Here is a 27,080-nt window from a genome sequence, read left to right on the forward strand (position 1 = left end):
AACCCTTGTGAAGAGTACGAGGGCCTGTTAAATCCCCGATCCCTCGAGGCTCCAAAGCGGGAGTTTCCAGAAGCACCCCTAAAGGGGCGAAAAGAGCGAAAGTTTCTACCCGTTTGGAGGGCGCCGAGGGACCTAGCGGTATCCGTGTCTTCCTTCATCCCCTTCAACGCTTCGTCAACCTTTTCGCCAAACAGGTGTTCCCCTTCACATGGCATGTCAAGGACTTTGTACTGGACTTCAGGACGGAAAGTAGTACATTTGAGCCACGCGTGTCGACGAAGTACTACGCCATGGTTGATTTGTTTGAATCCAGACTCTGCTAGGTCAACTGCAATATTAATTGCGTGGTTTGAGGCCTCTTCGCCCTCCCGCAACAGTAACATGACTGCTTTCCGGTGTTCGTCTGGCAGGTGTTCTAGGATAGGGGCTAGTTTGTGCCACATTTCTCTATCGTATCGTGATACGATCGCTAAGGAATTGGCTGCTCTTACCGTCGTCGCACCGACCGAGAGCACCTTTTTTCCAAAGGCGTCTTGCCTCCTAGCCTCGCTTTCTGGTGGAGTTGAACATTTTTGCTGTACCCTGGCCTTCCTAGCCGCTGCCGCCGACACCACCGAGTCAGACAGAGGTTGTGATGTTAGACATTTTGGAGTGGACTCCGGAGCTTTAAACTTTTTCTCGATCCGCCCCTTTATAGCTGGCTCCGAAAACGGATGGCGCATCGTTTTGAGACCTTCCTGCCACACGTGATCCAGAATTGGGATGGCAAATACCGATTTCCTCCTTTGACCCATATGGTGAAAAAGGAAGCAGTCTTTCTTCTGCTCCTCAGGAATCAAGCCGAACTCGGAACAAGCTTTTCCCATCATTGCATGGAAGGCTCCCACATCATCCGGGGGGGATGGCTGTGACTGGCTCCTCGTAGACTCTACCTCTACATCCGAATTCCATGTTGGGTCCCTCGAAGGTGACAGGGAGATGTCTGACCCTGAGTCACCCAGTATAGAATCGGACTCCGACAACTCACCCTCCTCCTGTGCTCGAGGACGATCTTTTACTGCCTGAGGAGTCGATGGGTTTTTAGTCGTCGAGCGAGCCGCACAAGTTTGCTCGTCGACAGGAGGTACGGAAAAAGGTGACGACGAAGTCCCAGGTTGAGGGATCTGCGTATCCAGCCGCTGCAGGAGCTTCTGAAGAGTATTAAGCACATCCAGAGACAAAACTGCCTGGGGGTTCAATAACGTTGATGATATAGGTACCATACCCCCACTCGCACTCGTCGTCGTCGTCGACGTGGAAGGCCGTAAGCCTAAATCCGATGGCTGCAGAACCGTGTCACCTTCTCCTTCCACCGAGCAGGCCGTGTCTGGCTGCAGTAAGACCTCAGGGGGGATCGGGTCATAGACCTCTGGCAGCCAAGCCATAGACTGAGTCTCCGTCGACGAAGGAATCCCAACCGCTGCTGCCTGAACGGTAATAGGCATCGTCAATGACACCGAGGTCGACGAGCAAGTTGTCGTCGTCGAGCCCTTAGACTTCGTCACCGATTTCGATGCCGACTTCCCGGCTGAAACATCTCGACTCACGGAAGACCTGGGACGGTCCCCTGAGGAGGATTTTGACAGCGCTTGCCTCTCCGTCTTAGATGAGGAGGAGGAGGAGGGCTTTTTATGTGATGATGAGGACCCAGCATGCTTCCCCTTATGCTTGTCCTCAGCGCGGTTTTCTGCTGGCCGTACCTTTTTCGATGGAGGTTCCGACTTGCTCCTGGAGGCCGTGGAGCCAACTTCCGAAGCCGGGTAGGCACCCGCTCCGTCATTAAGCCAGTCGACCAGCCTTCTTTTACGGTCCTTAAGGGTTTTTTGGGAGAAACCCTGGCATATCTCACATGTATCCGCCGTGTGGTGCGGGTGGAGACAGTAGATACAATCCATGTGGGCATCTCCTTCATAAACTTTTTTGAGGCCACATGTCGCACAAGGGCGAAATAACGCTTTTCCAGACATATTCTCCAGAATTTGAACTTCGCCGAAGCGAAACAGAAAAAACAACCTAGTTTCCACTAGCAGTAATCACGAGGATCCCACTACTTTGAAAGACGGTTGAAATCTGAGGGAGCGCGGGGGCGGGGCCTGTATTTATATCATGACGTCCTGACAGTGCGGGCACGCATGATACAAAACAAGGTGGATAGGACGCATAAGCGTCGAAAAAGTTTTCCTACGGGAAAGGGTCTATATATATAATGTACCTGGGATTCCCAGCCTGACGACGGGGAATATTCTAAGCATGTGAATCCATGAAAGATCCAATGCTGGAGAAACTTGATGACTATCTGCCGAATGTGTTGAGCCCTCATCTCGGGTGGCAAGGCTTTCCCTGAGGAAGCACCTAGGACAGCTCCAATGAATTGAAGCGTCTGAAAAGGTACCATGTGGGTCTTCTTGAAATTGAGGGAGAAGCCCAGCTTGTGGAGAGAGTAGCAGGTGATACTGAGATGTTCCAGGACCTGTTCGGGAGAACGGGCCCTAATCAGCCAATCGTCTAGGTAGGGGTAGATGTGAATCCCTCCAGTCCTTAGACTTGCTGCCACTACCGCCATCAACTGGGTGAAAACCCTCAAGGCAGAGGTCAGCCCATTTGGCAGAACACTAAACTGAAAATGAGAACTGCCAATGAAGAACCTCAGGCACTTCCTGTGCTTGTGATGAATAGACACATGAAAGTAAGCATCCTCAAGGTCCAATGAGACCATCCAATCCTTAGCTAGAGGGCCTGAAGGATTTGAAAAAGAGTGACCATCTTGAACTTGTCCTGCCTGAGGAACTTGTTCAAGCATCTCAAGTCCAAGATGGGTCTCAATCCTCTGTCTTTCTTGTGGATCAAAAATTGTGGTGAGTACCAGCCCTGGTTCCTCTCCATCACATGCACCGGCTCTATGGCAACTTTCTCCAGCAGGATGTAAACCTCCTGCAGAAGGAACAGATCTGGAACCTTGAGGGAGTGGCTCCTTGGTGGATGATCTGGAGCCCTCCTCAAGAAAGGGAGGCAATAACCATGGGCTACAGTTTGCAAAGCCCAAGCATCTCAAGTAATGCCCTGCCATTCTTCCAAAAACTGAGTGAGCCTGGCCCCCAAAACAGTCTTGTGGACCAAGGGCTCAGGGAGGTGTTGGTGTAGCTGTGGTAGTAGCTGAGGGCAAGGAGGCTGCCACCTGGGTGCTCTTTCCACCACAACCTCGTCCACTGCAAGGTAATCTTCTTTGGGCCCCATTCGTTTGACTTGGCCCCTTGTCCTTCTGAAAGAATAATACCGAAAGGACCGACCCCTCCAACTTTGAGGCGTCGGATGGACCATCTCTGGCTGTCTAATTGCCACGTCAAGCGAGTTTGCTGCCGCCTTCGATGATTTGAGTTTTTCCAAGCTTTCATCAGCTTTACTACCGAATAGATGGAAACCATCAAAAAGGCATGTTCAACAATCTTGCCTGAGCATCAGGCGCAAAGCATGACTTACGTCTTACGTAGCAATGCAAACCTGCGTGAAGGGAGTAGTTTCTTACCTGTAACTCCATTTCTCCAGCGTTGGTATCTTTCATGGATTCACATGCTTAGAATATTCCCCGTCAGGCTGGGAACCCTCGGTATTTTTATTAAAAATGTTTTTTATTGGAAAAACTCAACACTTCTGTGTCCTATCGACGTCCTTTTGGGATGCTTACGCATGGCCCAATAGGACGTATGTCATAAATAGCCCCGCCCCTGCGGCTCCCTTCAGATTTTAACCTCAAAAGTAGAGGCAATAACCTGTTTGCATTCAGCGGAGGCTGGTGGGCGCATGTGAATCCATGAAAGATACCAATGCTGGAGAAATGGAGTTACAGGTAAGAAACTACTCCCTTCTCCAGCATTGGATCTTTCATGGATTCACATGCTTAGAATAGATTACATAGCAGTATCCTTATATTTGAAGGTGTGTAATGCAAACCAATACCATAGGAACGCAAACACAGAAAAAACCACAAGAAAAGAATTAATCAGCATGATACATTAACAAACGGGTACCCCACTTTGTGGGGGCTTACCTTACTGAAACAGGTGTTTCAGGACTGCCTGTCCCATCTGCACATCTACTCCATGCTGTTGCTCTAGGCAATAATGCCGAGTAAATGTATGCGGCACCGACCAGGATGCCGCTTGACAGATGTCCACCAGCAGAATTCCCGACCACAATGCCGCTGAAGACGCAGTGGATCTTGTCGATTGAGCCTTCGGACACCTCTCCAGAGGCCTCCCTGCTTTAGAATGACAGAAGGCAATAGCGCACGATACCCAGCGGGATAGTCCTTGTTGTTTTTTACTGAGGGTCCGTAGGCTACAAACAGTTGTCTCGTACGCCTGAAATATTGAGTACGACTCAGATAAAACTTTAATGCTCTTTTGACGTCCAACGTATGGAGAGTCTTCTCTGCCAAAGATGAAGCCGCCGCGAAGAATGCTGGTAGCACAATAGAAGAGTGCTTATGGAATGTAGTTGGTACATTCGGAATAAAATGAGGGTTAGTGGCTAACACCACCTTGTCCTTAAAGAAACATAAGTATGGTGGATCAATCACCAGCGCTTGCAGCTCCGACATTCTTCTTGCTGAAGTAATAGCCACCAAGAAGGCCATTTTCCACGACAAAAACTTCAAGGGTGACGACGACATAGGCTCGAATGGAGCTTTCATTAGTCCTGATAACACCAAATTGAGACTACAACCAGGAAGGAACTTCTTGGCTGGAGGAAAAGTCTGAAATAAACCTTTCAGAAAATGTTTGACTAGTCGATCACTGAACAACAGAGTAGAGTGCCCCTTCCGAGTAAACCTAGAAATGGCCGCCAGGTGAACTTTTATGGAGGAGAAAGACAAACCTCCTCTCGCCAAGTGTAGCAAATAAGGGAGAACTTGCTCGGACAAAATGTTTAGAGGATCTACCGCTAACTGATGGTTACACCAAACACAGAATCTTTTCCACTTGCATGCATTCGTGGACAGAGCTCTCGCCGCCTCTAAAATGCGGTGACAATCTCTAGAAATATTCAACGAAACAAACTCGGAGAAGTCAGGAGCCAAGCCGTCAGGCTGAGGTAGCCCGGGTTGTGATGCCAAATTGCTCCTTTGCCTTGGAAGAGAAGGTCCGGCGTCACTTGTAATCTCATCGGCTCTGCCACTGATAGATGAAGCAAGTCCGAAAACCACAGCTGCCTGGCCCAGTGAGGGGCAATCAGAATCACATGGCATGGATATTTTTGAATCCACTGAAAGGTCCGTTGAATGAGCGGGAACAGAGGGAACGCATATGCGAACTTGCCGGTCCACGGGAAGGAGAATGCATCCCCCAGCGAATTGGGCTGCGGCCATCTGCTGACAAACTGCTTGCACTTCTTGTTCTCTTGGGTTGCGAAGCGATCCAGTGAAGGACGACCCCATTTTCTGAAGATTCTCAACACTTGTTGGTCGTTCAGATGCCACTCATGGAGTTGGCTCATCTCTCTGCTGAGAGAGTTTGCTTGTGCATTCTTCACTCCTGGCAGGTGAAACGCCACAATGCTGATGCTTTGTTTAAGGGCCCAAAGCCATAGTTCCTGAGCCTCCCTCGACAGCACTCTGGAATGAGTGCCCCCTTGTTTCCTGAGGTAGAACATTGTGGTTGTGTTGTCCGTTAACACTCTCACAACCGATCCCTGTATGCGTGGTAAAAACTATCTCAGAGCCCAACAAACGGCTCTTAGTTCCAGTACATTGATTCGAAGGTCTGCTTCTCCTGGAGACCATCAACCTTGAACTTGTAAAGACCACAGATGAGCTCCCCATCCTGTCTGGGAGGCATCCGTCACAATTGTGGATTGAAACTCCGGCTCTAGCAGAGGCTTCCCCTTTGTCAGATTGTCTGAGAGTTGCCACCACCGAAGATCTTCCAGCAGGTCGCTGTTGATCATCACTTTGTCGGACCACAATCCGTGACTTTGAGGCCACCGGTCCGCTAGAAATTCTTGTATTGGTCTCATGAAGAGACAACAGTTCTTCACTAACGGGATACATGACGCCATGGCTCCTAGAAGCGATGTGTAGCCTCTGACTGACACTCTGGCTCCAGCTCTCCACTCCTCCGCTTTCTGCTTGAGTTTTTGGGCTCTTTCTACAGAAGGTTTTACCAGTCCCAACTGGGTTTAGAATTCCGTGCCCAGAAACACCAAGCTCCTGGAGGGAGAGAGAAAGGATTTCTCGAAGTTGATTGCAAAGCCCAACCATTGCAGTAGCTGCATGGTAACGTTGAGGCTTGTCTGTGCTGCTGCCGGTGACGAACCCCTTATTAGCCATTCGTCTCGGTAAGGGTAGACATGATGACCTTATCATCGTAGCCATGCCGCCACCGGGGCCAAATATTTTGTAAACATCCTGGGAGACGATTTTAGACCGAATGGAAGCACTTTGAATTGGTTTTGACTTTGACCCACCACAAACCTCAGCAATTTTCTGTGCCGCTGATGCATGGGTATGTGGAAATATGCGTCTTGTAAGTGCAACGACGCCAGTAAATCCCCTGGTTGTATCGACCTGATGACCTCCTGAAGTGTAAGCATCTTGAACTTCAGGCGTTGCAGAGTCTTGTTGAGAGCTCAAAAGTCGAGAATGGGCCGCCACTTGCCGTTGGGTTTTTTGACAACGAAGTAACGTGAGATGACACACAGGCCTCTCTCTGCAGTCGGAACCAATTCTATAGCCCCTTTTTGCAGCATAAGCACCATCTCCTGCTTTAAGATGTGAAGATGGGGTTGTGTCAAATACACTGGAGGAATCAGCAACGGCGTGATCTTGAACTGCGAAGAGTGGCTTAGTTTCACTGTGTCCAACACCCAACGGTCTGATGTTATCCTTTCCCATTTGTTGGTGCAATGGGACACTCTGCCTCTCAGGACGCCTTGAAGATTGTCATTGCTGAGATTTTGATTGCCTTCTCTTCGTAGGCGAATATTGTCCTCCTCTCCATCTAGAAGTTTGGAAATCCTGGCCTCTACGTGTCGCCTGGACAGCTCACCTGTATCCCTGGGAGGAGTATGCCGATCTATTGAAATTCCGGTCTCTGGATACGGCAAATCGGGAATTCCCTAAAGCTCCGCGGAAGGGGTGAAAAGGCCGGAATGCTCGCCCACTTTGTAATGCCCCCAGTGATCTTGCCGTGTCTGAATCCTCCTTCATGCCCTTGAGGGCTTCGTCTATCTTCTGCCGAAATAACTGCTCACCTTCACAGGGCATGGCCAGCACTTTATAAAGGACCTCTGGCCTAAAGTCTGTACATTTTAACCAGGCCTGTTGTCTTAGTACCACTCCATTATTTATTTGTTTAAATCCCGACTCTGCCAAGTCCACAGCAATGTTGATGCTATGATTTGAAGCCTCCTCAACTTCCCGCACCAGTAGAATAGCTGTCTTTCGGTGTTCTTCGTGCAAGTGTTCCAAGATGGGGGCCAGGCAATGCCACATTTAACGGTCGTATCGAGCCATAATAGCTAACGAGTTAGCCGCCTTGTGTCATGCATGCTGGACGTGGTCCTACCTCCTACGCTCGTAGAACAGCTAGACCGTTCTATTCCAAATGGCGGTTGTTCGATACGTTGCCGGGAAAATGACGTTTGCACTTTTCACGTCGCTAACCACGTGTATTCTGCTTCGTCACGTGAACTACGGCATTACGTATTTAAGCAGCGTGGAAACTTCACTCGCTGCTTCTGATCGAATCATTTGGCGTTGTGTAGCTAATCCCCCGGTCTGCATCCTTGCAGGTTACTACAGCTACTTTTTGGGCCTTCTATAGCGTGTTTTCCGCCACACGCTGATTCCTGGAGCTGTTTGGTTGCGTGTAAATCCACACGCGCACGCTATCTTCAAGCGCTGCTGGTCTGGGCTGCGTGAATCCTGTTCGCGTGTAAATCCACACGCGCACGCTATCTTCAAGCGCTGCTGGCCTGGACTGCGTGAATCTTGCTCGCGTGTAAATCCACACGCGCACACTATCTTCTAGCGCTGCTGGCCTGGACTGTGTGAATCCTGCTCGCGTGTAAATCCACACGCGCACGCTATCTTCAAGCGCTGCTGGTCTGGGCTGCGTGATTCCTGTTCGCGTGTAAATCCACACGCGCACGCTATCTTCAAGCGCTGCTGGCCTGGACTGCGTGAATCCTGCTCGCGTGTAAATCCACACGCGCACACTATCTTCAAGTACGGCTGGCCTGGACTGCGTGAATCCTAATCGCGTGTAAATCCACACGCACACGCTCTTTTCTTCGCGGCTGTACAGAACCGCGTGTACTTGTTTATACCTTAAAAGGAGCGCTATTTCCAACTCCTGCACCTGTGATATTAACAGGGGGATTGATTCATTTCTATACTTTACTCTACGTGGGAAGGAAGCTTTTCAAGGATAATTGGAAGGTGACAGTGAACAGTACTTTGGACGCTATCCTGTGGTGCATCAACCCGGTATCTAGCGTGAGCCTCGTTCCGTTCGGGATAAGTCTCCCTTACTAATCTTCCCTTCCTTGTCGTTTGTTCTACCTTGGATTCCTCAAGAGACTCTGCTGGATTCATCTGCCCTAGACTCAAGGTCAGTGTGTGCATTCATGACATTTTCTATTCCATCATACCCAGGTTGGGGCAGTTATTCATGATACTTTATTTTGTTCTAGGCTGACTTCCTATACCTTACCCACGCCCTTTCCAGTGATCCATCACTCTGCCTGTTTTACCAGTCAGAGAGTTGTATCATTTGGAAGGTCTTAACTTGACTTCACAACTATCAAAACGCGTGAACAGGGATCCGGAAGACCCTACCACCTGTATCCTTTTGAGTACCGTATCCTTTTCAGTTAATACTTTGGTGCTCTCTGACAGAATCAGAAGCCATGGAGGGTACGGATCCTTTAGCTGTTTTGACTCAGTTGATCAGCGATTTGAGAAATGAAATGGTTACGGCACAGGACATGTTACGGTATCGTATGGAGGTTATGCAAGACGCCATGCACGGTAGTCCTCAGGGAGCACAGGTTCCAATGGCCACTGCATCTGGATCTGGGACTATGACACCCCCACAGGAAACTATTAATGTGGTTATGCCCACTCAGTTTCCCTTGGCCCCTCCGGAACGGTTCACTGGTGATCCCAAAACCTATAGAACCTTTGTTAATCAGTGCCGACTCCATTTTCTTTGCCGTCCTACATCTTTTCCTGACCTAACCACAAAAGCAGCATTCGTGCTTTCCCATTTAGGGGGCACAGCTGCTGCTTGGGCTAACCCTTTGTTGGAAACAAATAGCCCTTTGTTGTACGACTGTGACGATCTCTTGGCTGCTATGAGTTAAGTCTTTGACATGCGTTATGCTACTCAAGCCATGGATCTGGAGTTACTTAATCTACAACAAGGCAATCAGCCTCTTTTGCCTTACATTGCCCGGTTCAATCAACTAACAGCGGAAACTCAATGGCCTGACGGCAAGAAAACGGCTGTTTTCTACAAGGGTCTTTCAGAAGAACTGAAAGATGCCTTATCTACAGTTCCGGTGGTTCCTACGGGATTCACAGAGTTGCTTGATTTGGTTTTACAAATCGATGCCCGAAGGAATGCTCGGAAAGGAGAGAAAAAGCCTTTCATGAAAGCCTCGGGGCGTTCAGAGACACCGGCAGTCCTCTCGAACGACCCCGAACCCATGCAGATTGGCGTCATGAGAGGCCGGTTGTCCAATGCAGAACGAGAGAACCGAAGAAAGAACCATTTATGTATGTATTGCGGTTCATCCGAGCATTTATTGGCGACATGTCCTAAAAAACCCATGAAGCGTTCGGGAAACGCCAAAACTCGACAATAGCAGGAGTCCCTATGTCGAGTGTTTCATCGGACTCCAGTACCATTCCTAAACACGCACCCGTAATTGTTGAGGTGACGTTACGTTGTGGTGAACGAGAATTGGTTTCCAAGGCCATGGTTGATTCCGGAGCCACCAACAATTACATAGACATCACATATGCCAAGAACTGTTCCATACCCCTTGTAAACAAAAACAAACCTGAAACGGTTAATACCGTGGACGGATCTGTTTTGACTTCTGGTATGGTAACCCAGGAGACGGTATCTGTTCAGATGACATTATCGAATAATCATTCGGAAGAAATCATCTTCGATGTCATAGCTGCTCCGCAGTACGAGATCATACTCGGTCTTGCATGGTTAACCCTTCACAATCCCACCGTTGACTGGGTTTCGGGATTGCTCCAGTATCCTTCGATTCATTGCAATGAACATTGCTTTACCAGTCAGGAGGTGTCAAACAAGCAATACATATTGGCCTCTATGGTGGGAGCTTCAACTATCAGCGTGGTACATCAAAGCGACACTACCATACCATGCGAATACGCTGAGTATGCTGATGTCTTTGACAAAGGCCAGGCAGAACAATTGCCTCCCCATCGACAGTACAACTGTCCTATTGAATTGATTCCTGGTGCCAAAATCCCTACAGGTCGTTTATATTCACTAACCCCAAAAGAAGACGTTGTGTTGAAATAATACATTGACAAAGCTTTAGCGATGGGTTTCATACGGCCATCACAATCACCTGCTGCGTCTCCTCTATTCTTTGTTCCGAAGAAAGAGGGAGATCTAAGGCCTTGTATTGATTACAGGGCACTTAACGACATCACCATAAAAAACCAATATCCTTTACCACTGATAAACGTTCTATTGGATCAATTAGGTACTTCCAGTTACTTCACCAAATTGGACTTGCGAGGAGCATACAATTTAGTTCGCATTCGTGAAGGCGACGAATGGAAGACCGCTTTCAAGACACGGTATGGTCTTTACGAGTATTTGGTGATGCCTTTTGGTCTGTGCAACGCTCCCGCCACTTTTCAATTCTTCATGAATGATATATTCAGGGACATAATGGACCAGTTTGTGGTGATTTATCTGGATGACATTCTGATCTATTCATCATCTTTTTCGGAACACGTCAAACACGTTTCTACAGTCCTACAAAGACTCAGGGAGAACCTTCTTTATGTGAAAGCCGAGAAATGCGTCTTTCATTCACAGGAAGTGGAATTCCTGGGCTATGACATTACCAATCTAGGTGCTCGAATGAGCCGTTCCAAGGTGAAGGCCATATTGAATTGGCCGATTCCGCACAATGTCAAGTCATTACAGTCTTTCTTAGGCTTTGCAAATTTTTATCGCAGATTTATTCATTCCTTCTCCAAAACAGTAGCACCTTTGACGGCCTTAACTAGTTCTAAAGTTCCTTTCTGTTGGAACCCAAATGCCCAAGCATCATTTGAAAAGTTGAAAGAAGCATTTACCACTGCACCCGTGCTTCAACATCCAGATCCAGATCGCCAGTTTATTGTTGAAGCGGATGCATCCAGTGTCGCTACTGGAGCGGTACTCTCACAAGTTTGCACAGAAACCAAAGAGGAGCACCCAGTGGCTTTCTTCTCTCGCAAACTTACCCCATATGAACGAAACTACACCGTCACTGAGCGGGAACTGCTGGCTATCAAGGATGCCTTCCGAGAATGGCGTCATCATCTTCTTGGGGCCAAACATCAGGTGTTAGTGTACTCTGACCATAGAAATCTTCAAGCATTCAAATCCATGAAATGCCTTACGGCCCGACAGGCCAGATGGCATGTCTTTTTTGCCCAATACGATTTCCGGGTCACATACCGTCCTGCCCGAGAACACGTTAAGTCGGATGCGTTGTCCCGTATGAGTGAAGAGGCGAAGGAAGAAGCACAAGTACAGAATCAGTTGTTGGCAGATCATGTAATATGTAGTTGTTCTGTTCAACCATCCTTAAAAACCGAAGTACAAGAGTGGGTGAAAAATCATCCACAAGTTATCCAGGATATGAATCTGGACGTACATAACGGTTTACCATTCACACAAGGAGTGCTCTACCTACCGACGTCTTCAACGCGGAATAAAGCCCTCAAGTGGAATCATGATTCCTTGATCGCAGCCCATCCTGGACGGAAGAAAACACTAGAACTACTCAAAAGATGGTGCTGGTGGCCGTCCATGTCAAAAGATGTCATAGATCATGTATCAACTTGTTCTGTATGCATCCAATGTAAAAACACTCCTGGTAAACCAGTGGGCTTACTCCAGTCCCTACCTGTCCCTAACAAACCATGGGACATGATATCTATGGACTTTGTGGTAGAACTCCCACCAAACCAGAAGTACGATACCATATGGGTTGTAGTGGATTATTTCACTAAATTGGCTCTTTATATTCCCTGTATCGGTTTACCAACCGCTGCTGTTCTGGCTGACCTATTCATCCACCATGTATTTCGTTTCTTTGGTCTACCGTCGGTGATCATTACGGACAGGGGCTCACAGTTTGCGTCACGCTTTTGGAGAGCACTAACCTCTGCATTACTGATTGATGATAGAATGTCCAGTGCTTACCACCCTCAAACTGATGGACAGACCGAAAGAGTCAACAGCACTATGGAACAATATCTGCGGTGTCTGTGTCTGCAGTACCAATCGGATTGGCTCACGGTCCTGCCGGCAGCTGAATTTGCCTATAGCAACTCCTATCATAGTGCCATAGGCACTTCACCGTTCTATGCGCTTTATGGACAGCACCCCCGATCAATACCTTTAGATTCCAGCTTGTCTTTGGATACTCCTGCCGCAGGCCGTACCTTTCGTGATCTGAAGAAATTACAGAGGAAAGTGAAGCAGCAATTAGAGCAGGCTAAAAGACGCGACAAGTTCTATGCCGATGCTCATAGAATACCCGCACCCGTCTACAAGGCTGGTATGAAAGTATGGCTGTCCACTAAGAACTTGAGAATTCCAGGCAAAAAGAAATGATTGCCTAAATACATTGGTCCGTATGTAGTGCTCCAAGTAATTAATCCGGCTGCTGTCCGTCTGGCTTTGCCACAACGATGGCGAGTGCATCCCGTATTCCACGTGTCACTCATTAAGCCATGTTCTGAAGCTACTAGATTGCCTGTACGGCCTGTTGCTATTTCTGTGCGGGGTTCAGATGAATACGAGGTACAGGACATACTGGATATGAGACTACATTCTGGTAGGCCGTTTTATCTGGCGGACTGGAAGGGCTATGGGCCCGAAGATAGGTCCTGGGAACCTCTTTCTAATATTCATGCTCCTGCTTTATTGAAGCGTTTTCACACGAGAAGGGGAGAGGTTGCCCCTTTGGGGAATGGCACTGTCATGCATGCTGGACGTGGTCCTACCTCCTACGCTCGTAGAACAGCTAGACCGTTCTATTCCAAATGGCGGTTGTTCGATACATTGCCGGGAAAACGACGTTTGCACTTTTCACGTCGCTAACCACGTGTATTCTGCTTCGTCACGTGAACTACGGCATTACGTATTTAAGCAGCGTGGAAACTTCACTCGCTGCTTCTGATCGAATCATTTGGCGTTGTGTAGCTAATCCTCCGGTCTGCATCCTTGCAGGTTACTACAGCTACTTTTTGGGCCTTCTATAGCGTGTTTTCCGCCACACGCTGATTCCTGGAGCTGTTTGGTTGCGTGTAAATCCACACGCGCACGTTGTCTTCAAACGCGGCTGGCCTGGGCTGCGTGAATCCTGTTCGCGTGTAAATCCACACGCGCACGTTGTCTTCAAACGCGGCTGGCCTGGGCTGCGTGAATCCTGCTCGCGTGTAAATCCACACGCGCACGCTATCTTCAAGCGCTGCTGGTCTGGGCTGCGTGAATCCTGTTCGCGTGTAAATCCACACGCGCACGCTATCTTCAAGCGCTGCTGGCCTGGACTGCGTGAATCCTGCTCGCGTGTAAATCCACACACGCACTCTATCTTCTAGCGCTGCTGGCCTGGACTGCGTGAATCCTGCTCGCGTGTAAATCCACACGCGCACGCTATCTTCAAGCGCTGCTGGTCTGGGCTGCGTGAATCCTGTTCGCGTGTAAATCCACACGCGCACGCTATCTTCAAGCGCTGCTGGCCTGGACAGCGTGAATCCTGCTTGCGTGTAAATTCACACACGCACACTATCTTCAAGCGCTGCTGGCCTGGACTGCGTGAATCCTGCTCGCGTGTAAATCCACACGCGCACGCTATCTTCAAGTACGGCTGGCCTGGACTGCGTGAATCCTAATCGCGTGTAAATCCACACGCACACGCTCTTTTCTTCGCGGCTGTACAGAACCGCGTGTACTTGTTTATACCTTAAAAGGAGCGCTATTTCCAACTCCTGCACCTGTGATATTAACAGGGGGATTGATTCATTTCTATACTTTACTCTACGTGGGAAGGAAGCTTTTCAAGGATAATTGGAAGGTGACAGTGAACAGTACTTTGGACGCTATCCTGTGGTGCATCAACCCGGTATCTAGCGTGAGCCTCGTTCCGTTCGGGATAAGTCTCCCTTACTAATCTTCCCTTCCTTGTCGTTTGTTCTACCTTGGATTCCTCAAGAGACTCTGCTGGATTCATCTGCCCTAGACTCAAGGTCAGTGTGTGCATTCATGACATTTTCTATTCCATCATACCCAGGTTGGGGCAGTTATTCATGATACTTTATTTTGTTCTAGGCTGACTTCCTATACCTTACCCACGCCCTTTCCAGTGATCCATCACTCTGCCTGTTTTACCAGTCAGAGAGTTGTATCATTTGGAAGGTCTTAACTTGACTTCACAACTATCAAAACGCGTGAACAGGGATCCGGAAGACCCTACCACCTGTATCCTTTTGAGTACCGTATCCTTTTCAGTTAATACTTTGGTGCTCTCTGACAGAATCAGAAGCCATGGAGGGTACGGATCCTTTAGCTGTTTTGACTCAGTTGATCAGCGATTTGAGAAATGAAATGGTTACGGCACAGGACATGTTACGGTATCGTATGGAGGTTATGCAAGACGCCATGCACGGTAGTCCTCAGGGAGCACAGGTTCCAATGGCCACTGCATCTGGATCTGGGACTATGACACCCCCACAGGAAACTATTAATGTGGTTATGCCCACTCAGTTTCCCTTGGCCCCTCCGGAACGGTTCACTGGTGATCCCAAAACCTATAGAACCTTTGTTAATCAGTGCCGACTCCATTTTCTTTGCCGTCCTACATCTTTTCCTGACCTAACCACAAAAGCAGCATTCGTGCTTTCCCATTTAGGGGGCACAGCTGCTGCTTGGGCTAACCCTTTGTTGGAAACAAATAGCCCTTTGTTGTACGACTGTGACGATCTCTTGGCTGCTATGAGTTAAGTCTTTGACATGCGTTATGCTACTCAAGCCATGGATCTGGAGTTACTTAATCTACAACAAGGCAATCAGCCTCTTTTGCCTTACATTGCCCGGTTCAATCAACTAACAGCGGAAACTCAATGGCCTGACGGCAAGAAAACGGCTGTTTTCTACAAGGGTCTTTCAGAAGAACTGAAAGATGCCTTATCTACAGTTCCGGTGGTTCCTACGGGATTCACAGAGTTGCTTGATTTGGTTTTACAAATCGATGCCCGAAGGAATGCTCGGAAAGGAGAGAAAAAGCCTTTCATGCAAGCCTCGGGGCGTTCAGAGACACCGGCAGTCCTCTCGAACGACCCCGAACCCATGCAGATTGGCGTCATGAGAGGCCGGTTGTCCAATGCAGAACGAGAGAACCGAAGAAAGAACCATTTATGTATGTATTGCGGTTCATCCGAGCATTTATTGGCGACATGTCCTAAAAAACCCATGAAGCGTTCGGGAAACGCCAAAACTCGACAATAGCAGGAGTCCCTATGTCGAGTGTTTCATCGGACTCCAGTACCATTCCTAAACACGCACCCGTAATTGTTGAGGTGACGTTACGTTGTGGTGAACGAGAATTGGTTTCCAAGGCCATGGTTGATTCCGGAGCCACCAACAATTACATAGACATCACATATGCCAAGAACTGTTCCATACCCCTTGTAAACAAAAACAAACCTGAAACGGTTAATACCGTGGACGGATCTGTTTTGACTTCTGGTATGGTAACCCAGGAGACGGTATCTGTTCAGATGACATTATCGAATAATCATTCGGAAGAAATCATCTTCGATGTCATAGCTGCTCCGCAGTACGAGATCATACTCGGTCTTGCATGGTTAACCCTTCACAATCCCACCGTTGACTGGGTTTCGGGATTGCTCCAGTATCCTTCGATTCATTGCAATGAACATTGCTTTACCAGTCAGGAGGTGTCAAACAAGCAATACATATTGGCCTCTATGGTGGGAGCTTCAACTATCAGCGTGGTACATCAAAGCGACACTACCATACCATGCGAATACGCTGAGTATGCTGATGTCTTTGACAAAGGCCAGGCAGAACAATTGCCGCCCCATCGACAGTACAACTGTCCTATTGAATTGATTCCTGGTGCCAAAATCCCTACAGGTCGTTTATATTCACTAACCCCAAAAGAAGACGTTGTGTTGAAATAATACATTGACAAAGCTTTAGCGATGGGTTTCATACGGCCATCACAATCACCTGCTGCGTCTCCTCTATTCTTTGTTCCGAAGAAAGAGGGAGATCTAAGGCCTTGTATTGATTACAGGGCACTTAACGACATCACCATAAAAAACCAATATCCTTTACCACTGATAAACGTTCTATTGGATCAATTAGGTACTTCCAGTTCCTTCACCAAATTGGACTTGCGAGGAGCATACAATTTAGTTCGCATTCGTGAAGGCGACGAATGGAAGACCGCTTTCAAGACACGGTATGGTCTTTACGAGTATTTGGTGATGCCTTTTGGTCTGTGCAACGCTCCCGCCACTTTTCAATTCTTCATGAATGATATATTCAGGGACATAATGGACCAGTTTGTGGTGATTTATCTGGATGACATTCTGATCTATTCATCATCTTTTTCGGAACACGTCAAACACGTTTCTACAGTCCTACAAAGACTCAGGGAGAACCTTCTTTATGTGAAAGCCGAGAAATGCGTCTTTCATTCACAGGAAGTGGAATTCCTGGGCTATGACATTACCAATCTAGGTGCTCGAATGAGCCGTTCCAAGGTGAAGGCCATATTGAATTGGCCGATTCCGCACAATGTCAAGTCATTACAGTCTTTCTTAGGCTTTGCGAATTTTTATCGCAGATTTATTCATTCCTTCTCCAAAACAGTAGCACCTTTGACGGCCTTAACTAGTTCTAAAGTTCCTTTCTGTTGGAACCCAAATGCCCAAGCATCATTTGAAAAGTTGAAAGAAGCATTTACCACTGCACCCGTGCTTCAACATCCAGATCCAGATCCCCAGTTTATCGTTGAAGCGGATGCATCCAGTGTCGCTACTGGAGCGGTACTCTCACAAGTTTGCACAGAAACCAAAGAGGAGCACCCAGTGGCTTTCTTCTCTCGCAAACTTACCCCATATGAACGAAACTACACCGTCACTGAGCGGGAACTGCTGGCTATCAAGGATGCCTTCCGAGAATGGCGTCATCATCTTCTTGGGGCCAAACATCAGGTGTAAGTGTACTCTGACCATAGAAATCTTCAAGCATTCAAATCCATGAAATGCCTTACGGCCCGACAGGCCAGATGGCATGTCTTTTTTGCCCAATACGATTTCCGGGTCACATACCGTCCTGCCCGAGAACACGTTAAGTCGGATGCGTTGTCCCGTATGAGTGAAGAGGCGAAGGAAGAAGCACAAGTACAGAATCAGTTGTTGGCAGATCATGTAATATGTAGTTGTTCTGTTCAACCATCCTTAAAAACCGAAGTACAAGAGTGGGTGAAAAATCATCCACAAGTTATCCAGGATATGAATCTGGACGTACATAACGGTTTACCATTCACACAAGGAGTGCTCTACCTACCGACGTCTTCAACGCGGAATAAAGCCCTCAAGTGGAATCATGATTCCTTGATCGCAGCCCATCCTGGACGGAAGAAAACACTAGAACTACTCAAAAGATGGTGCTGGTGGCCGTCCATGTCAAAAGATGTCATAGATCATGTATCAACTTGTTCTGTATGCATCCAATGTAAAAACACTCCTGGTAAACCAGTGGGCTTACTCCAGTCCCTACCTGTCCCTAACAAACCATGGGACATGATATCTATGGACTTTGTGGTAGAACTCCCACCAAACCAGGAGTACGATACCATATGGGTTGTAGTGGATTATTTCACTAAATTGGCTCTTTATATTCCCTGTATCGGTTTACCAACCGCTGCTGTTCTGGCTGACCTATTCATCCACCATGTATTTCGTTTCTTTGGTCTACCGTCGGTGATCATTACGGACAGGGGCTCACAGTTTGCGTCACGCTTTTGGAGAGCACTAACCTCTGCATTACTGATTGATGATAGAATGTCCAGTGCTTACCACCCTCAAACTGATGGACAGACCGAAAGAGTCAACAGCACTATGGAACAATATCTGCGGTGTCTGTGTCTGCAGTACCAATCGGATTGGCTCACGGTCCTGCCGGCAGCTGAATTCGCCTATAGCAACTCCTATCATAGTGCCATAGGCACTTCACCGTTCTATGCGCTTTATGGACAGCACCCCCGATCAATACCTTTAGATTCCAGCTTGTCTTTGGATACTCCTGCCGCAGGCCGTACCTTTCGTGATCTGAAGAAATTACAGAGGAAAGTGAAGCAGCAATTAGAGCAGGCTAAAAGACGCGACAAGTTCTATGCCGATGCTCATAGAATACCCGCACCCGTCTACAAGGCTGGTATGAAAGTATGGCTGTCCACTAAGAACTTGAGAATTCCAGGCAAAAAGAAATGATTGCCTAAATACATTGGTCCGTATGTAGTGCTCCAAGTAATTAATCCGGCTGCTGTCCGTCTGGCTTTGCCACAACGATGGCGAGTGCATCCCGTATTCCACGTGTCACTCATTAAGCCATGTTCTGAAGCTACTAGATTGCCTGTACGGCCTGTTGCTATTTCTGTGCGGGGTTCAGATGAATACGAGGTACAGGACATACTGGATATGAGACTACATTCTGGTAGGCCGTTTTATCTGGCGGACTGGAAGGGCTATGGGCCCGAAGATAGGTCCTGGGAACCTCTTTCTAATATTCATGCTCCTGCTTTATTGAAGCGTTTTCACACGAGAAGGGGAGAGGTTGCCCCTTTGGGGAATGGCACTGTCATGCATGCTGGACGTGGTCCTACCTCCTACGCTCGTAGAACAGCTAGACCGTTCTATTCCAAATGGCGGTTGTTCGATACATTGCCGGGAAAACGACGTTTGCACTTTTCACGTCGCTAACCACGTGTATTCTGCTTCGTCACGTGAACTACGGCATTACGTATTTAAGCAGCGTGGAAACTTCACTCGCTGCTTCTGATCGAATCATTTGGCGTTGTGTAGCTAATCCTCCGGTCTGCATCCTTGCAGGTTACTACAGCTACTTTTTGGGCCTTCTATAGCGTGTTTTCCGCCACACGCTGATTCCTGGAGCTGTTTGGTTGCGTGTAAATCCACACGCGCACGTTGTCTTCAAACGCGGCTGGCCTGGGCTGCGTGAATCCTGTTCGCGTGTAAATCCACATGCGCACGTTGTCTTCAAACGCGGCTGGCCTGGGCTGCGTGAATCCTGCTCGCGTGTAAATCCACACGCGCACGCTATCTTCAAGCGCTGCTGGTCTGGGCTGCGTGAATCCTGTTCGCGTGTAAATCCACACGCGCACGCTATCTTCAAGCGCTGCTGGCCTGGACTGCGTGAATCCTGCTCGCGTGTAAATCCACACGCGCACTCTATCTTCTAGCGCTGCTGGCCTGGACTGCGTGAATCCTGCTCGCGTGTAAATCCACACGCGCACGCTATCTTCAAGCGCTGCTGGTCTGGGCTGCGTGAATCCTGTTCGCGTGTAAATCCACACGCGCACGCTATCTTCAAGCGCTGCTGGCCTGGACAGCGTGAATCCTGCTTGCGTGTAAATCCACACACGCACACTATCTTCAAGCGCTGCTGGCCTGGACTGCGTGAATCCTGCTCGCGTGTAAATCCACACGCGCACGCTATCTTCAAGTACGGCTGGCCTGGACTGCGTGAATCCTAATCGCGTGTAAATCCACACGCACACGCTCTTTTCTTCGCGGCTGTACAGAACCGCGTGTACTTGTTTATACCTTAAAAGGAGCGCTATTTCCAACTCCTGCACCTGTGATATTAACAGGGGGATTGATTCATTTCTATACTTTACTCTACGTGGGAAGGAAGCTTTTCAAGGATAATTGGAAGGTGACAGTGAACAGTACTTTGGACGCTATCCTGTGGTGCATCAACCCGGTATCTAGCGTGAGCATCGTTCCGTTCGGGATAAGTCTCCCTTACTAATCTTCCCTTCCTTGTCGTTTGTTCTACCTTGGATTCCTCAAGAGACTCTGCTGGATTCATCTGCCCTAGACTCAAGGTCAGTGTGTGCATTCATGACATTTTCTATTCCATCATACCCAGGTTGGGGCAGTTATTCATGATACTTTATTTTGATCTAGGCTGACTTCCTATACCTTACCCACGCCCTTTCCAGTGATCCATCACTCTGCCTGTTTTACCAGTCAGAGAGTTGTATCATTTGGAAGGTCTTAACTTGACTTCACAACTATCAAAACGCGTGAACAGGGATCCGGAAGACCCTACCACCTGTATCCTTTTGAGTACCGTATCCTTTTCAGTTAATACTTTGGTGCTCTCTGACACCTTGACCGTAGTCGCTCCCACTGATGAGGCATTCTTACCAAAAGCATCCTGCCTTCTAGCTTCACTGTCCGGAGGTATTGTGCACTTGTGTTGTGATCTAGCCTTTCTGCTAGCCGCCGCTGACACCAGTGATTCAAGAGAGGGCTGTACTGTCAAAGATGTAGGTGTAGAGTCTGGAGCCTTAAACATTTTTTCTAACCTGCCCTTGATTGCAGGCTCCGAAAATGGATGGCGCATGGTACGCAAACCTTCCTGCCAAACGTGGTCTAGAATCGGGACCGAGAAGATCGACTTCCTTCTCTTCCCCATATGGTCAAGCAAGAAGCATTCCTTCTTTTCTTCCTCTGGGGTCAGACCAAATTCAACACAGGCTTTCGCCATCATCGCATGAAGTTTTCCGATGTCATCTGGAGGTGACAGCTGTGGTGGGCTTCTAGGAGCTTCCAGTCCTCCATCCGATTCCCAAGTTGGGTCTCTTGACGGCGATAATGAAATGTCCGAGATGGAGTCCCTGGGATCTTGATCTGACTCAGAGTCCTGTATCTCACCCTCTTCTGGATGTGAACGGGGAGGTTCTTCACTGACCAGACGGGAGAGCGGCATCTCCGCCATTGACCTTGAAAGTGGAGCGGGGCCTGCTGCGTCGACGAGGCGTGTCACCGGAGGTGCGCCCATGGAAGGCAGCCTTGCATCCAACTGGCTTAAGAGGGACTGCAGCGTAGATAATACTTCCAAAGACCAGTAGAATAGCTGTCTTTCGGTGTTCTTCGTGCAAGTGTTCCAAGATGGGGGCCAGGCAATGCCACATTTCACGGTCGTATCGTGCCATAATAGCTAACGAGTTAGCCGCCTTGACTGTAGTCGCTCCCACTGATAAGACTTTCTTACCAAAAGCATCCTGCCTTCTAGCTTCACTGTCCGGAGGTATTGTGCACTTGTTTTGTAATCTAGCCTTTCTGCTAGCCGCCGCTGACACCAGTGATTCAAGAGAGGGCTGTACTGTCAAAGATGTAGGTGTAGAGTCTGGAGCCTTAAACTTTTTTTCTAACCTGCCCTTGATTGCAGGCTCCGAAAATGGATGGCGCATGGTACGCAAACCTTCCTGCCAAACGTGGTCTAGAATCGGGACCGAGAAGATCGACTTCCTTCTCTTCCCCATATGGTCAAACAAGAAGCATTCCTTCTTTTCTTCCTCTGGGGTCAGACCAAATTCAACACAGGCTTTCGCCATCATCGCATGAAGGTTTCCGATGTCATCTGGAGGTGACAGCTGTGGTGGGCTTCTAGGAGCTTCCAGTCCTCCATCCAATTCCCATGTTGGGTCTCTTGACGGCGATAATGAAATGTCCGAGATGGAGTCCCTGGGATCTTGATCTGACTCAGAGTCCTGTATCTCACCCTCTTCTGGATGTGAACGGGGAGGTTCTTCACTGACCAGACGGGAGAGCGGCATCTCCGCCGTTGACCTTGAAAGTGGAGCGGGGCCTGCTGCGTCGACGAGGCGTGTCACCGGAGGTGCGCCCATGGCAGGCAGCCTTGCATCCAACTGGCATAATACTTCCAAAGACAAGAATGACTGTGGATTCAGTAGAGAAGGCGTAGGAGGAACATTTATCCCCAAGGTTGTCGACGGGCAAGCGCCCTGTAAGCAGAGATCTGATGGATGAACCACCGGTTCCCACTCCTCCTTCATCGACGACACCGATAAAGCCGACTCCTGCTATAATAGAGTATCCGGCAGAGCTGCGTCATACACCGTTGGCTGCCAATTGTCTGGAAGGTCCACCGTCGACGATGAAAATCTTGGCGTTTCTATTCCTCCTTTATCGATCGTCACTGGTGTCGACGACGCCACCGCAGGGATTGCCTGTTCGGACTGTATTGGAGCCGTTGACGGCACTGGCAGTTGTAGCGCAGGCTGTTTAGGCGATCACGTCTTTTTTTAGCTAGGCCGGTGTTTTGAAGATTCCTTACTCGAGGAAGACCTATGATGGTCTCCTGAGGAGGAGCGCCTTAAAGGGTCTTTTCCATCCTTTTTTGAAGTAGATGATGAAGATTTTTCTGACTTACGGCCTTGGTCCACACGACCATGCTTCGATGATGAAGAAGCGTCCTTCGCTTTCCCTGAAGAGGAATTCTCCGTAGGCCGCAGCTTCTTAGCCGGAGGCTCAGCCAACAACGAATGGCGAGGGACCATAGGGGACTTCGGTCTGTTCGATGCCAGACTGTGAACCGATCCTACCTCAGATGGAGGGTAGGCCCGTTCGTTCAGTCATGTTATTCCGATTCCTCAACGTCTTTTGCGAGAACCCCATGCAGATATCGCAGGTGTCCGCAGAGTGATGGGAGTAGAGACAATAAAGGCAATCCATGTGCCCGTCCCCCTCATAAACTTTCTTCATCCCACGTGTGGCACACGGGTGGAACAACGCTTTCCCCGACATTGGGAAAGAAAAAAAACAACATAACAAAGTGTAGAAAACACGAGGTGATCCCGACTACTTTGGAGACGGTAGAAATCTGAAGGGAGCCACGGGGCGGGGCTATTTATGGCATATGTCCTATTGGGCCATGCGTAAGCGTCCCAAAAGGACGTCGATAGGACACAGAAGTGTCGAGTTTTTCCAATGGAAAACGTTTTTAATAAAAATACCGAGGGTTCCCAGCCTGACAACAGGGAATATTCTAAGCATGTGAATCCATGAAAGATCCAATGCTGGAGAAACAGTGCTGCCATAGCCCAGCTGACACTCTCAGCAGAATCAAGCCCAGTCTGCAGTGACTGGAAAATGGCTTCCTTCCCATCCTTGATGATGCCCAAGAATCCATCCCTTTCCTCCCCTTCAGGGATGTGGTTTGCAGCCATAGCTATGACATCCTATAGCGTGAGTGAATATATATCCAATGCACAAATAGCATTAATGGATTTTAAAGCCATGCTACTGGCAAAGAAAACTCTTTTTAGCCATAGTATCTAACCTTTTATCATCCCTTTCAGGGGGAATATTGACATAGGCCTTGGCCCTGGATGATGAGGTGGCTGCCTGCCCCACCAACCCTTTGCGAGATGGGTGTCTTGACAAAACGTCTGGATCCACGCTTGAAGGTTTATAGTTTTGGATAAGATCTTTACTCACTGCAGAATTGGTATCTGGGGATTCCCAGTTGGCCATTACTCTACCCTTTAGAGCATTATGGAAGGGCAAGATAGGATCTTTTTGAGGACCCTTATCTAAAATATCAGTAAGGTCATTCTGCTGGTAAACTGTGGCAGGCATTCCCCATCCCAGATATTCCGTAACCCTACTCATAAGAGCCCTGTAAGAGGCCTATGCATGAGCAGAAGGTTCTGATGGGGCAAACTCCACCCCAGGAGAGGTATGACGGCCACTTGCATCTCTCAAAGAGTCTATCAAGTGTTCCAACCTAGACTCTTCTGAGACCAGAGCTTCAGGAACATTTGGTGCCCAAATTCAAGCCCAAAAGGCGGAGTGTCTTGATCAGAAAGTTCCTCCTCCTCAAAAATCGAAGACATTGACGTAAAGAATTCTTTCTTTTGGAAGATGCTTTAAAACCTTCAGAGGCTACGTCGATGTCGCTGATGGCTTCAACGCCGAAGGCTTCAACGTCGAAGAACCCAACTTGAGACTCGATGGAGTAACAGAGGAATGAGGCATAGACCTCTCGTTGTCTCGAGGCTTCGAGTGTTCTTGAGGGGTTGAAGGCTTTGAGCACAAGCTTGAGCGTGCGCAAGCTGACACCTTGACAGACACCTTCTCAGCCTTTCGAGGTGCGATGGGGTCATAAGCCTTCTTTGGCTCTTTGGAAGGGGCAGGAAAAGACACCTTCTTGAATATTTTTAACATGTGGAGGCAAAAATCCTCTCACTCACCGTTAGAGGCCGACTTACTTGGGCAAGTGACTTTGCGTTCTCTTTTTGGCTTTCCTTTGAGAAGCTTCTAGACCACAAGCGTTTCTGTGGCATCGTACTGCCCCTCGAGCATCTTTTATCGGAAGATTTCCTCTTCAAAGCAGTCGTTGATGGGGATTTGGATAAGGGCCTACCTGCAGCGAGTTCCCGTTTCCTCTCTTTTAGTGCCTTTCCTGTCATGGACTGACAGGAATCGCAGTCTTCCGTCTTGTGCTCGATTCCCAGACACCAGAGGCAAATGCAGTGTGGGTCCGTGATGGACATTTTGGCCCCACAATCCACACACCTCTTGAAGCCAGTCATAGGAGTCGACATTTTGAAAAACTAACAGTTGACACTATGGGCCTCATTACACGGACGGCGGTAAGGGTTAACGGTCACCGTTAATGTTAATGGCAACGGTGACCGTTAACCCTTACCGCCGTACTACGAGGTCCCTTTGCGGGTTGGAGGAATTAACGCCTGCTTCTTGCAGGCGTTAAGTACCAACCCGCTAAGGGACCTCGGAGCTAATTACGGCACCGCAAAATTGCGGTGCCGTAATTAGCGCCTTCCCCATTCCCATAGAGCCCTATGGGGGCAGAAATGGGAATGGGGAAGGGCAATGGCGGAAGGGGGATTTACCGCCCCTCCAACCTTGGAATGGGGCGGTAAATCCCCTTTCCGCCAAGGCGGTGCCGGTAATTTACCGGCATGGACCAAGGTGCTAATAGCACCTTGGTCCACCGCCTACCGTGTAATGAGGCCCTATGTTAATGAACCGATGCAAGGCGAACAGTGCAGCGGAAGAACAGAACTGAAGTAACGGGCGCAGTGCGTGCTATATATACAGTCGGTGACATCATGCTCGAGACCGGACGTAGGCCGCTGAGGGCCTTCGAGTCGACAGCACACAGTGCCATCTGTAGAAAAAAAAATTCCTGAAGCAGCTGACGCTGAATGGAAGATATATATCAAAGATGAGGAATACGTGGGATGACACAATCCATTTGAAGTACACAATACTGTAACCCCCCTAGTGACCAAGAAGTGGCAATCTTTACATTAGTGTCTCACAGTTGCCAAGTGCAAACCATATAATTTCTGAAACCCTCACTCAGTCCTGTCTTTATAGCTGACAGAGCCCTACATATTAATTGTTTTATCCCATCAGAAGCCTAATCCTATGCATTTAAGCATACAAAGTGCTACTAGTTACAAAGCCAGAAGTAACTGAAGGCGTCACAGTCAGTCAGTGATGTGGCAGTCAAGATGCCTTTTTGCACCTACCCAAACCAGAACTGGCTGATAAATTGTAATGATGGTTACCACCGAAGTGATGCACCAGTACTGAGGTTTGTGCAATTGAATTAATGCATATTGTGCCTGAGCCTCGGTTTCCAGACCTTGGTCTGTGGTGGGAAGGTGGCAGTGTGTGTGTAGAGAGGGTACTGGAGGATACTGGAGAAAGCGAGAGAGGGAAAAAACAGTAGTGGGTAGTTAAGGAAAGGTGGTGGGTTGAGGGTGTGTTTGTTTACGTGTAGGTGTGGACTCGATTTCCCTAGTTGGAGCAAGAAGTTCAGAAAATTAGCAGTGCTGGGCTGAGATGCCGATAAATGTAGAGGTTATTGTAGCTGTGAGATCTGGTACTAGCAGTTAGATTAATTATTTTCAGTAGTGTTGCCGGTTGTGTGATGAGCTTGAGACATGCTTCAGCAGTCCAATGCAGAGCTGAGTTGAATTGGATGTGCCCAAGTTTCACTAATCCTCTCACCAGGGATCGATCTTGGCATTGCTAAGTGTCGCAAAGTTGAGTACGTTCAACACGAGGGTTAAAAGGTACATGTTTAAATAAAGGTTTATTGGAGCTATTTACAGGTGTGGGCCAAACTAACAAAATTAATGAAATGTAAAACTTGAAGAACAGGATGGCTTCTCCTTGAACTCAATAGTTATAATCTTATCTGGCAATTCGCATCCAGGGAAGTGTGTCTAGGCAATCAGGTGGCTGGGAACGTGGGTGGAATCTGTCAGTGACTGCCCGCATTCTCTTGGCCACTTAAGCGCGTCCCATGGGTCACTGCAATTCGTTTTTTGCTACGTGTTCCCATTTCACCCTACCCCCACACTTCGCCACCAGTCACAATATGCTTGGAGCACACCCGTCGTAAAATAAATACTTTAAAACGATTTGTGGGGGCACACTGATGACCAGTCCTTAGGCGCGTGCTCTCCGGTCCCGGGCCCTGAAAAGTCCATATAGCCCCCACTTTTTGCCCTGCTCCAGGGGCCTGCGTGAGACCTGCCATATGGTGATGACCCCCCACATATGAGGTCCAAAGAACAGAAGAAAACGCAGAAGGGTAACCAGAAAACTGCAAAGCTGCAGCCAATCCGAAGCTGCA

General features: G+C 48.5%; 1 protein-coding gene across 4 annotated transcripts in view; it reads right to left on the reverse strand.

The window, feature by feature from the left end:
- Nucleotides 1-27,080, reverse strand: part of LOC138520683 (large proline-rich protein BAG6-like) — a 1,763,116-nt gene that overhangs the window by 1,193,538 nt on the left and 542,498 nt on the right. The gene's annotated exons all lie outside the window — the stretch shown is intronic.

The sequence above is a fragment of the Ambystoma mexicanum genome, chromosome 13 (genome assembly GCF_040938575.1).
Source record: "Ambystoma mexicanum isolate Mex_15411 chromosome 13, UKY_AmexF1_1, whole genome shotgun sequence".
Classification (NCBI taxonomy): domain Eukaryota; kingdom Metazoa; phylum Chordata; class Amphibia; order Caudata; family Ambystomatidae; genus Ambystoma; species Ambystoma mexicanum.